We start from the raw sequence: 13949 nt of genomic DNA, 5'->3' as shown, positions 1-13949 counted from the left end.
TGTTTAATCGTTTAGTCGTGTCCGACTCTTCGTGACCCCATGGACCAGAGCACGCCAGGCACTCCTGTCTTCCACTGCCTCCCGCAGTTTGGTCAAACTCATGCTGGTAGCTTCGAGAACACTGTGCAACCATGTCGCCCTCTGTCATCCCCTTCTCCTTGTGCCCTCCATCTTTCCCAACATCAGGGTCTTTTCCAGGGAGTCTTCTCTTCTCATGAGGTGGCCAAAGTATTGGAGCCTCAGCTTCACAATCTGCCCTTCCAGTGAGCACTCAGGGCTGATTTCCTTCAGAATGGATAGGTTGGATCTTCTTGCAGTCCATGGGACTCTCAAGAGTCTCCTCCAGCACCATAATTTAAAAGCATCCATTCTTCGGCAATCAGCCTTCTTTATGGTCCAGCTCTCACTTCCAGCTTTAAAAGGGATTTATTTCAGCTTACTCCTGGAGCAGAAGGCTATCAATGGCATAAGCAGATGCACTTACAGATGTTGACCAGACCCATCAGCTAGGCAGTGGCTTCATGGTCCTTCAGACCTTACCCTGGAAACTGCCATGTCTGGCTTGACTTGCAGGCTTAATTCCCCTTCAAGGTCAAAAGCTATGGGTCGTATCCAATGCTAGTCCTACTTAGAGTAGCCCCATTGAAATTAATGAGCATGACCAAGGCCCCATTCACACCATACCTTTAAAGCGCCATGAGACCACTTTAAACAGACATGACTTCCCCCAGAAAATATTGGGAAGTATAGTTTGTTAAGGGTGCTATGAGTTGTCCCTATTCCCCTCACAGAGACACAATTCCAAGAGTTCCCTGGGAAGAAGAGGGCTAGATTGTTGAACCACTCTGAGAATGGTAGCTCAGTGAGGGCCATAGAGGTCTCCTCACAAGTCTCAGCACCCTTCACAAACTGTAGCTCCCATAATTCTTTGGGAAGCACAACTGTTTAAAGTAGTATTGTAGTGTTTTATATGTGTGGTGTGCATGTGGCCTTGGTTAGGTTCATTAATTTCAGTGGGGCTAGTTGGATCCAGTCCTAGATCTGGGTACTTCAGAGTGCAGGTGGGGCCTTGCATAATTTAATGCTTCACGTGCGCACAAAGCTAGGTTGGTGGGGGAAGGCTAGGCCAGATTTTTATTTCATTTCATGGAATAACAGCCTTATTTGTCCCCACCTGGATTCTAATCCAGTCTAGTTCAGAAACACCTGTTGTTTGTGGAAACCAACTTGGATATGTGCATTCATTGTCAACTCATTAACCTGTTACTAACCATGATAGCTGTGCTCTGCCTTCACAGTTGCTGGAAGCTGCAGAAGACGAGATTGCTCTTCTGCTCAGGTCCTGCTTGCTGGTTTCCCACAGGTACTGTGAGACCAGAATGCTGGACTAGATGGGCCATTGGCCTGATCCTGCCAGCTATTCTTATACTTCCATGTTCTTGTCATAGTAGACAGAGCATAGAGACCAACATTCAAGCAGAGCTACAAAGCATCTCCCTGAATAGACATTGCCAAAACCATAGCAGCAGAACCGAAACCATAGCTCTAACAACCTCAGAACCACATTGATGTCACAAGGATCATGGCTAGCACCGTCTGGTCACGTGAGACACACATTGGAAGGCAGAAACAAGGCAGAAATGGAACCCAGGTCTGATGAGTATATTCAGCAGAAATAACCATTGAGTTTAATAGGGCGTACTTCTGAGCAGACATGGTTAGGATTCAGCAGCAACACAAGAAAACACCAAAAATATTTTAAAACAAGACACCTGCCATTTACCCAAGCATTTCATAATTTTGGGGTCCTCACTGAAAAGACCCTGAGAACCATAGAGATGGCAACTCAAACAGCTATAAATGAAAGAATTTGAACCATAGCCTAGTGAGACTCTCATCTCTGGCTTAGCTTCAGCAATGATTCAGCATCAGACACTGCAAACAAAGACAGCTGCCTGCCTCCTTTTCTCCCTTTCACTGTCTTCAGCAAGCTAGGGCTTTGCCAGGCTGCCTCCAGGAGGAGGCAGAGAGCGCAAGGTAGCAGCAGGGGTTTCCCTCATGTAGCAAAGCATCCTGGGCCAACCCTGTGGTCAGCAAGTAGCTCTCCCTGGCACCCTGTCTTCTGTTCTGCCAGTCCCAGCAGGCACCAGCCACTATTGTGCAGGATAGAATCCACAGGCAGGTGAAGGGATTCCTCCCTGTGACTCCATCCCAGCTGATGTCTCCCCCCACCTGAACATAACTGGAGTCTTGGCATAGGCAGGGTAGGAAGTGATATCTCAAGAGAAACCTACCTTAAGTATTCCTGTATATGTTAGCCACGCATGTTATGATACACCCATCCAGCACCTTGTGTCAGCAGCAACACCACAGCCACAAGTGCATTGGGCTCCTTAGATTCACCGTTACTCAGGCAGCAAATGCTAGCAGGTGGCATGTTCTTTGCCTGTCTCCTGGCATCAACAGCTGCTCCCTGGCAGACCACAGGCACAAAGCAGGGGGGAAGTTGACTCATCTGGACATCTCAAAATAAATTACGCCACCTGGGGAAATTAGGAAAAATCCATGCAGGGATAGCAGAATCAAACCTAGATCCAAACATTGTAAGGTTTCTGATTATATCCTTTATCAATAAAAACATAGAGTGGCAGAAGCCCCCAACGACACAGGTCTCTGTGTACTGTGAGGCTGCCTTACTGATATGTTGATATTGGTGCACTTGATATGATATTGGTACACATTTGCAGACATAGTAATGAAACAAAGTCCATCAAGGGACATTTTGGAAGTGAAACGTCCCTTCATGGACTCTTTCATTACAATGTCTGCAAAAGTGTACCAAACATTTTGCTCTGTTTTATCCCAACTGCAATATTGTTGCTATTCCCCAAATAGTTGCTATTCTTTGTTTCCTTGCCGTTTCTTCTACTTGTATGTTGTTATGTCTGAAAACTCAATAAGCAAAACCTGTTCTTAAAAGCATGAGCCTGTTCTGCATCAAAAATAGACGTTTTCCCTTTTTTTGCCTGTCAGCGGTATTTGTGTGTTTTTGCATTAGGCGCTGAGGTTTTTCTGGAAATCTCTGTCTGACGTGTTGCTGCTCTGCATTCAGTTCTGAGCAAGCTCTGTGGGTCTACCCGGATGCCTCAAGAATAGGGGAACCAACAAAGAGGCCTTGTGTCCCCTTCCTTTGTCTCTGGTTCCTAGCAACCATGAGCTGGCATGAGGTTGCTGTCCAGCCTTCCAGCTGAGAAAAGCTCCCCTATTCAGGCTTGAAATCTCTGTGGGCCAAAACAAAGCATGGTGTAGCCTGCAGACCCATCTGACTTTGATGGTTCTGTTTACACCAGCACCACATCTGAACTTGTCTTCCTCATTCCGCCTTGCAGATCTGCTGTTTGCTAACCTACACAGCCAAGGGTGGGGGGCTGCCAATCCTACAGCCCAGTTTTACATATGTGGACTGGGAAGTAAGTCTCACTTTGTCCAATGCAGCTTTTACACCCCAAGTAAATGGATGGAGGGTTTGCAGACAGCCTTAAGCTTTACCATGCTTGAGGGGTGAGCAGTAAGTGGACCAATTTGCAGTAGATCAACAAGATCAGCAAGAGTTTCTGACTCCCAGTTGTTTCATAGCTGCAGTGAAATGCCTTTCCCCAGCTATATCAGGCTGTTAAAATGAAAACTGGGAATGGGCCTTTGAGTGCAAGGCTAATAATTGAATTTATATCCTGCCCAAAGAAGCCATGGGAGGGAAAGGTTATTCTGGCCAAAATAACTTGACTGGCCTTGGGGACAATGCACTTTGACTTGGAAGGGAGGGGCACAGGCTGGCCTGTGGGAGGGAGGGGGCTGCCAGGGACACCCCCATTACACACACACACACACACACAGAGAGAGAGAGAGAGAGAGAGAGAGAGAGAGAGAGAGAGAGAGAGAGAGAGTCTGTAGGAATTATGAGGGAAGGAAAGCAAGGAAGTGAGGGTGAAGGTTGATTTTGCACCAGAAGGCAAAAGAAAATGCTCCAAAATCTGTAGAGTCTGGGGCAGTGAGGTAGCCTACATTATTTTGCTGCTGCCCTAAATCAATCTGATGGGCTTGCTCTGCAGGGGTGGGGAAAGGTTGCATTTCCTTAAAAGAAGCAACTGCAAAAGAACAAATTAGGGTGCAAGAGCTACAGCTAAGTGATGGTGTCCACTAGGCTATTGGATGGGCCTTTCCTCAACCCCATCACCTAACTGCTAGGTAGGAGAACAATAGCCAGTGTGGTGTGTGAGCTGGAAGCAGGCTAGAAGCTGGAGACATAGAGCCATGCCTCATCTGTGCTGGATCTAAAGCTATGGCTGATGGGGTAGCAAGATCTGCTGGGTTATTAATGCTGTGAGCCCCTCCATCTTATGCTCAGGTTGTATATATGTGTGAATAAAACCATCTATCCTAAAGGCAGCACAGTCTCGGCTGACCTTCATTCCAAGAAACCTGAATCGGGGCCAGTGCCTGGAACCCCAGGAGTCTCTCATTGCTTGGAAATCGGGGTGGCACAAAACAATATGGTGTTCTCCTCCAAATCACTGCCTTCCCACACTTGTCCCTCCCTCGATCTGGATTGCCTAATACCAGGGATGCTTGGAAAAGGACCTAGAAGCATGGGAGTGTGGTGATTTGGAGGAGGACTTCATATGGACAACAGCGAGTCAATGGAGGTGCAGAAAGCTCACCACCCACATTAAGCAACATTAGGGATGAGCCCTGAGAAGGGTCAGGGACCCCCCCCCAGGGAAGGGGTGCTGGGAAATGTAAAGAGACTCGGCTTGTCTGAAAGAAACTGGGAAGTTAAATATTTTGAAACAACAGGCAATGAGGCTGAGGAAGAGCATAATGGTGGTCAGAAACAGGTTTGTGGAGAAGTCAGTCTAGAAGAAAAGGGAACTAAGGCTATAGCTCTCTGAGGAAGGTAAATACAAGTGTTTTATGTTCTTAGCCTTTTGAAATGGGAAGGGTTGCTGCCTCTCAGGTGACGGATTTCAGCATTGCATCCAGAATCAGGTGTCCTAGAGAGCTCAGCTATGTAAACAGTAATTCACCATCGCTACCACACTCTCCACTGCAGAATGTGGCTTGTTACCTGCCCTACACAAAAGAGTGCAGTAAGAATAAGAATACAATTGTATCCAAAATTTAAAAGCATAAATCTCTATTCAAACAAGGAAGTCTGAAGCTCAGCAGAGCTAAAGGTTGTATATGAGATCTATTCGTATAACAAATGTACATAATTGTATTCTGGTTGAAAATCAATAAAAATTTAATATTAAAAAAAATCTCTATTCAAACAAAACAATGCAGCCTTAGATACACAAAAGAACAACTCACATTCACCAGTCCCCAAATGCATGGGTGGAAAGGCACATGCTGGTGTGCCACTGAAATGTGTACAATGTAAGCTTCAGACTCACATCCAAAGGGAGAGAGTTGTAGAGCTTGGGGGCCACCAGTTAGAAGTCTCTGCTATGGATAACCACCCCTCCAGCCTCTGGGGGCAGCAGAGGCTCTCTACCTCCCAGTTTGGTCTATATGAGAGTACGCAGTCTTTCAGGTATGTGAGGCTAGGGATGGGGGGAGAAATTTGATTCAGTTCACACTGGAGGTCAAATCAATCAAATTCACACTTTCCAAAACAGTGCAAGATCCAAATGTCGTCATCCGTCAAAATTCACACTTATCTGAATCTTGCAGTGAAGTTCTCAAACTGAACGGTGTTTATGAAAGTGCATATTAGTGGGTAAATGTGCATAAAAATAAAAGTAGCACGTGACATTTAATTATATTGAGAGAAGTCGCTTGCAAAAATGTGTAGATTAGTCAAAACTGCCTGCAAAAATGTGTATATCAAATGGCTCAGGACCACAATTCTTTATGAGCTGATCCTGCAATCATCATCTGAGGCCCTTCTTCATTTGCCTTTTCCATGGGAGGTGCGGAGGGCAGCAACATGAGGACAGGCCTTTTTTGTGGTGGCTCCCTGCTTGTGGAATGCTCTCCCCAGGGAGGCTCACCCAGTGCCTTCATTTCACATTTTTATGCCTTTGGCCAATTAATCTACAGTATGGCCTTTTAAACTATTGGGGTGGGTATTGATTTTGTTTGTTACTATACTAGTGTTGCAATATTTCAAAAAGTAAAAACCAGGACACCCTGAAAGTTGTTGAGCTTTCTCTTACAAAAATGCAAAAAAACCTTTGGTTTTCTATTGACTTGCCTAAGATTCAGGACAAAGCGCCGCCTTTCAGAAATTCTTCCTGGATGTCAGTTTCGCCTTTGAGATCCCAATAATGTCTGGGAAAATCCAGATGTATGGCAGCCCTTTATGCTATGCTATGTATTTTTGTGTTTGTATATTGTAAATTTCCCCATGCTTCTTGGGTGAAGGGCAGTATAGAAATTCAATAAATAAATAATAACAATACATTTATTGGAAGAAATTTGCACTAAAATGCTGAAGAATTCCTATGAGGAATTTTTTTTTTAGCGAACTTGACAGATTTGCCCAACCCTGGTGCCCATCCAATTCCTCCCCTTAAGAACTGAACTCCTAACTCTGCCTGGGGTTGTTGAGTGTCTTTTGATTCACTCCAGGGCTTCGAGGAAACAAGCGGAGCAATTTCCAGAGAAAAAAATAACTGCTCTAGTGGAGAGTTCAGAGGAACCGTCTCTTTGCACAGAGCAATGCCACCTGTTCAATCCACTTCCTTTGCTAGAGTGCTACCAGCAGACTCAAAACACTTCATTTGCCTGAAAAGCCAGAAGCAGCAGGCAGTGGCTTTGGTGGCTTCTGTTATAACAACTTAAAATCCAACCATTCCATCTTCTATAAACCAGTATTCTTTCAATACTCAAATCCTGACATTACCAGTTCATTTTCATTACCAGTTCATATGAAATGTCACATCCTTAACAAATGCCAGTAATGACATTTCTCTAATTAAACATGTTAACTTTTTCCATCTCAGCCAGATACAATAATTTTATCAGCAATTCTTCTATAGTGGGCTTAACTACAGTGGTTTTAGAAGGGTTTCCTAGGAGCAGGAGAACCAGCTTCAAGATATTTTTTTTCAAATTCACACCTGATAGGATCCTTAGGCTTCCTGTATCATTTAACATTCTAATTTTATTTCTTTTGGTGTTGTATACTGTATACCATATGGGGATGTGGGTGGCACTGTGGGTTAAACCACAGAGCCTAGGACTTGCCAATCAGAAGGACGGCAGTTCGAATCCCTGCAACGGGGTGAGCTCCCGTTGCTCGGTCCCTGCTCCTGCCAACCTAGCAGTTCGAAAGCACGTCAAAGTGCAAGTAGATAAATAGGTACCGCTTTGGCGGGAAGGTAAATGGCGTTTCCGTGCACTGCTCTGGTTCACCAGAAGCAGCTTAGTCATGCTGGCCACATGACCAGGAAGCTGTACACCGGCTCCCTCAGCCAATAAAGCGAGATGAGCACCGCAACCTCAGAGTCGGCCACGACTGGACCTAATCGTCAGGGGTCCCTTTATCTTACTGTATGCCATATTACGTTCATCATTAATCAAGGGAATAAAAATCCTGTTTTGTTTTTTTTACTATAAGCAGTAAGCCAAATTTATACCCAGCCTCTCTCCTAATAGCTCTGCTGCAATTATGTCTGCTGCAAAGATGCCAATTTGAATTCATCTCTTGCAGAATATAGATTATTCCATTCATATTTAGCATGTTGTGACCTTCGCTATAGATCAGAAGAAGATCCCGCTGCAGATTGTCTAAACAGAGACTTCACTGTTTTCTCCCTATTTTCTCCAGTTCAGAAAGGCCAACATTTCTCACTCCTAGGATGGAGATGCATATTATTTCTGGAGACATGTGGTTCCAATGCTGAATTTGCTAAAAAGCATAGATGCAAGAGCAAGCTTTCTCAAGGGAGAAGCAGCTCCTCATGCTGCTTTTAGCACCTCCATACTGAAGTACTTATTGCAGGTATATTCTGCAACATGTTCTTAACACAATCCTAGTGTATCAGTGGTGGCTTTGTTCTGTTCTACTTTATTATTTGTTCTCCAATGCTGCCACATTATTGCTATCTGGAGTGGCTACAGTGCAACAAAAGCAGGAAAACAGCAAAAACTGAATGTCTGTGGTGTGAAAAGTTATAGGATTTCAGTAGAAAGAGGTATGCCCTGACCAGAAATGGAGCAACGTTTTGCAGGGGCAAACAGGATCACATGTGACCAGCGCCCCAATCTCATCATGGGCACAAATCATGTGAATGCACAAGAAATGACTCTAACCGGGGAGGGAGGAATCAGCCAGGCTGCCCCCTTGCCTCCACTTTCACAGTATTCAGCAAAGAGTGCATTGGGATCCCATCTTTCCAGAAGTGACATGTGGTTCTGTTATTCAAAGGTTTGACAGAGCTGGAGCAAGTTCATCAGGAAAAGGAAAGCTACATCAGAGTGCAGGAAAGTTCCAGAGCCTTAGCAACTCTTACTTCCCAGAACCCTGTGCACAACTTCCTGAAAATACTTTCCTTTCAAAATAATTTGTCCTTCACTCTGGCAGGCCACACACATTACACTGCATTTCTGTCCAGCTCGGAATATCAACTCTGCCTCTATTTTGTGGTGAGGGAACAGCTACAGTGCTTTGAGCTGCAGGGACTTCCAAAAGGTGAGGGGAGCAGTATTTAATGCATTTCATTCATTTTAAAGATTTATATACAAGATTTTCAGCACATTTCAAAGAGATGTACACATCCTCTGCTCCTCCTCCTCCTCCTCCTCCTCCTCCTCTTCTTCTTCTTCTTCTTCTTCTTCTAAAAATCAAATGGTGCTGAAACTAACCAAGCAGCAGAGAATGAGCTTTTTAACAAACCAACTATGGAAGGTATGCTGAAAGAGGGCATTTGTAGACTGATGGGGCAGCAACAGCAAAGGCCCTGTTTCTTGTGGAAGCTAATCTAACATTCATGTAAGATGGAACCTTCAGCAGGGATGTCATGACATACCTTAAGTTTGAGGGAGCTTCATACAGGAAGAATCGTTCCCAGAGACACACACTTTTACCCTGAGGACCTCCAGATAAATGAACCATAACAGGAGCTCCAATCGGCTGGCACCTAAGTTTACAGTGTACCTGCCACAGTGCATAATTAAGCCCTGAATACAACAAAGTGCAGTTTAATTTGACTTCAAAATCTTAGTGTACCTTTGGTAGCGCATTTACAGCCTTTTCAGAAACTTCCTTGGAAAAGCCCATCATAGCAATGCTCGTTGCTTTTACTGAATATCCTGCAACAAACAGTGATGATTCCAGAAAGTGTGTTTTCAGACACAAACCTTTTTGCAGAAGGTTTTTGGGCTCTCTTGTTAGCAGGTTCCAACGATGTATTCACAACATGCATGATTTTCCATTGCAATGTCCCATAAGAATTGTGCTTCAAGGCAATTGCAGAGATGGGCGTGGCTTGACAATTCCTGTTTTCTCGTCCCCCTCTTGACTACACCACTCCTCCCTTCATGCTGGCAGCCTGGCCTGTGCATGAATGCAGTTAGAATTGCAGCCCTGGGCCGGAGTCTTTCCCACCTCCTCAGAAACTTCTGTGCACCAAAAAAACACAAGCTTTCATAAATGGATAAGATGATCTTAGTCCTTTCCCTCATCTCAAGAGCAGAGGAGTCCCAAGGAGAGGTTGTGTGCATGCCTTGTGTGGCAGATAGGGCTGCATGTGTCCTGTCAGCCTTGGAGTAACCTGACATTTCCTTTCCAGGCATGAAATTAAAAGCTGAAGGAAATGTACATTTTTAATGAAGGGAGGAGAAATGATCCTAGAATCAGAATGGAGGTTGAGGAGGAGGAATCCGCATAATCTGGAAATCTGGAATGTCAGGAGGCAGCACCCATCACAAATGTCACAGATCAGGTATTTGTATACTGCTATATCAATAAAAATCTATGAATAGATATCAAAGAGGTTTGCAGCAATAAAAACATAAAACAGTACATTAAAACCAGTGATTTTTTCTGGGGGTTAGGCAGGGGTGCGCATACCCCTAAACATTTTGTGAATCTTTTTACTTTTGTCCATTTACTGTATTTATTTTTCCTGATTTGAACTATAAAATGGTGGTTTCTTGAGTCAAAATGAGAGTAGCCCTAAACATTTTTTTAGAAAAAAAGCACTGATTAAAACCATACAAACCATAATAAAGTTAAAAACAGAAAGTTAACCACTGAGGAAGGATGCACGTGGTCTTAATTGCCTGCATAAGATTGATGAAATAGAAATGTTTTCAGCAGGCATTTACAAGTTGACACAGAAGGCGCCGGCTGAATCTCTGTTGGAAGAGAGTTCCATAGGACTGAGCCAATGACACTAAAGGCAGGGATGGAGGAAGGATGTGCGGTGGGTGCGGTCCATCCCGGGTATCACCACTAAGGGGGGGTGACAAAATGCCGGGTGGTACTCACTGCGGGGCCTGCAGCGTGTCCTGGGAGAGATGCGGTGACATGGGCGCACGCAGGCTCCATGCTGCCCAAACGGTCTACCCGCTGCCTCCCTCCCCAGCTGTAGGGCGGCTGAGTGGGAGGAGGCAGGCAGACTCTGGAGGCCCCATGGTGCACCCCGCCCTTGCCCCATCCCTATGGATCTTAGCTCCAGGCACCCAAGCAGCTTCCTAAAGGCTTGGTTTCTTGTTGTTGTCACATGAGCCTCGCCAACTCAGGAAACGACCAATGACATTCCTGCAAATGACCTCAGTGATCAAGCTGGGATATAAGGGTTCAGGTGGTCCTTGAAGGAGGTACCCTGGGCCTAAGTTGTTCAGGGCTTTGGAAAGCAATGCAAGGACCATAAACCTGTCTCGGTAGTAGATGGACAGCCAGTGAAGCAGCTCTTTTAACAATGGTGTTGTGTTGTCAGCCAGATGCCCCCTCAGCAGTCTGGCCCCAGTTGGAGCTTCCAAACCAGGCCCAAGGGCTGCCCCCAAGGGTTACTGGCAGGTGGAACCTAAGCATTAAATTAGCACTAAAGACAAAAGCAATTTGCTCCATGAGGCCCCAAACCAGGAAACGACAGCATCATCTGAAATCACCATGAAAAACCAGGAGAATATGGGTTGAATCACCATCCGATTGCACCCAATATCTCAACAGGGAAACAAACATGCAAGATTATTGCTAGCATATTTCCCTCAAGTTGTGCTTTGTAGCCTGACGTTTGGTGCCATCTAATGGATAGCATTTGTACATGTCTCTGCCAAGTTCCCTCCTAGGCTTGGTAGTCATGACCACGGTCATCCAAGTGATCATCACTTCCTTTCATTCCCTTGGAAGAGATGCCCCCTCCCCTTACTTTGTCAAATTACAGATCCAGCCATATAATTTATAGAAGGGATGCAACTCAAAGACATTTAGTGGCATTTACAGTTTGGATTTGGGTGGCATGAAGGGAAGCAAACTCTCAGGTTCACTGCAAGTTGGAGTGAGGGAGAAGAGAGAGGAAAATGATGCTCAGACAGCAGAGAGAACATTGCATTACTAGAAAAGGTTCAAACCCCCCAAATTATCAAAGGGCTAGGGCACACCCCTTCCCCATGAAGAAGGGTTACCACATTTGGGGCTTTTTAGTTTAAAAAATAAGGTGAGTGAGGAGGACATCTTAGAGATCTATACAATTATGTATGGTGTGGAGAAAACGGACCGAGAGAAGTTTCTCTCCCTCTCCTATAGCACTAGAACTCAGGGCCATCCAGTGAAGCTGAATGTTGAGAGATTTAGAAGAGAAAAAAGGGAAGGATTTCTTCATACGCCCCATGGTTAAACTATGGAACTCACTTCCACAGGAGGCAGTGATGGCCACCAACTTGGATGGATTTTAAAAGGGATTAAATAAATTCATGGAGGGGAGGGCTATCAATAGCCGCTAGCCACAATACCTATGTTCTGTCTCCCTTATTGGGGACAACATGCCTCTGAATACCAGTTTCTAAAGAATTCTATTGGGGAAAGCGCTTTTGTCTTGCATGTGGATTTCCCAAGATGCGTGAGGTTGAGAACAGGATGCTGGACTAGACGAGCCTCTGATCTGAACCAACAGGGCTTTTTTCCTGTGCCTGTGAAGTAAGTAAGCCATGCATTATCTATGGGACGTGGGTGGCGCTGTGGGTTAAACCACAGAGCCTAGGACTTGCCAATCAGAAGGTCGGTGGTTCGAATGCCTGCGACGGGGTGAGCTCCTGTTGCTCGGTCCCTGCTCCTGCCCACCTAGCAGTTTGAAAACACGTCAGAGTGCAAGTAGATAAATAGGTACCGCTCCGGCGGGAAGGTAAATGGCGTTTCCGTGCGCTGCTCTGGTTTGCCAGAAGCAGCTTAGTCATGCTGGCCACATGACCTGGAAGCTGTACGCCAGCTCCCTCGGCCTATAGAGCAAGATGAGCGCCGCAACCCCAGAGTTGTTCAAGACTGGACCTAATGGTCAGGGGTCCCTTCACCTTTACCTTTATCTATGGGCGTGACACCAAAGTAAGTGTTCAGAAGACTCTGGGCACTTAAAATTTTGTAGGTGCCTTCTGTGCTTAAAAAAAAGACGACCAGAATTGGGCAAGCTCGAAGGGATGACACCAAGGATCGTGAATGCCATTTACTGAAGGCCACCCAGAGAACTTTTTGTTAAGGGGCAGCCTGCAAATGCTGTTAGTGAGTAAATGAATGAATGAATGAATCGAATAAATTGAAAAAAATCTTTATTATTTTAAGCTTATATTCCATCTTTCTTCTTTAAAACTTCCATAAACATAGGAAAGTTTAAGCTAATGTCAGTCAGCAGGAAGAATTGCAGCCTAACAGAACAAAAGGTCTTCTTGACTGAGGCTGTTGCCAGGCTTCCTTCAGGAGGGACTTTGCCAAGCATGGAAAAGGTCCTGCTGCAAGAAGTCTTCAGGTTAATTTCTGTAGCAGCAGCAGCAGGAGAAGGAGGAGGAGGGGAAAGACCCCCTTTGAGAGCTGCTTTGGACAGTTCAGGTTCTTGCAGGGAAGAAATGGGGGGGAGGGAGGAAGCCAGGAAGGGCCAAGGAAGCAAGGAGGCATCAATAGCCCAGCGATGGCAGCGGCATTGAGTATATATGACAGTCATAAATACAGCTTGCTTGCCAGTTGCTATTGATGGTTTCATACATAATCTGGTGTTAGCTAATTTTATGAATGAATTCAGAAAGGCCACAGTGCAAACGGTGGAGAAGGGACCCTCAAAGACTCTGCCGTTATTCTGCTCCTTCCATGACCATGTCTGTGTCCACACTTCAGTTTTAAAGCAGTGTTGACCATGCTCTAATGATTGTGGTTTCCAGCCCAAGCAATTCTGGGAAATGTCACTGAATAAAGAGTGAGGCATTTCTTAGTAGGCCACAAACTACAAATTCCAGATTTTTGGGAGGAAATCAGGAAACATATAGCATTAACTAGCCTATATACGTAATCTGATGGACCCTTCTATATTTGAAGGGTTGTTGGAGGAGAGACATCTCCTTAAACCTATTCCAGTTAAAGATTATTATTATTATTTATTACATGTATATACTACCCTTCCTCAGAAGACTCTAAAAGAACCTTTAAAAAAGAAAGGAGCAGAGGCCTTGTAGTTGCCCATCCCCATTTACCGGTACCACCTAGGTCACGGCCTGCCCCACAATGGTGAGATGCGTTGTATTTCTAGTTAAACTGTAACAGTTATATCTTACATATTCATTATGCAAATTGGTATCCTCTTCTTTAATGTTGCATTTCTGACAGTGCATAAGTGGCCACAGCTACACTGTTTTCAGTGCTGTTTAAATGCTTATAGATGTTTGCTTGTGAGTGGCAAAAAAGCAGAAGGAAGCAGAGAAACTGGAAAGGAGGATAGCGGCTCTTTGTCTTCCTTCCT

Source organism: Podarcis raffonei, chromosome 8, assembly GCF_027172205.1.
Source record: "Podarcis raffonei isolate rPodRaf1 chromosome 8, rPodRaf1.pri, whole genome shotgun sequence".
NCBI lineage: Eukaryota > Metazoa > Chordata > Lepidosauria > Squamata > Lacertidae > Podarcis > Podarcis raffonei.
This window is presented reverse-complemented; position numbering follows the sequence as displayed.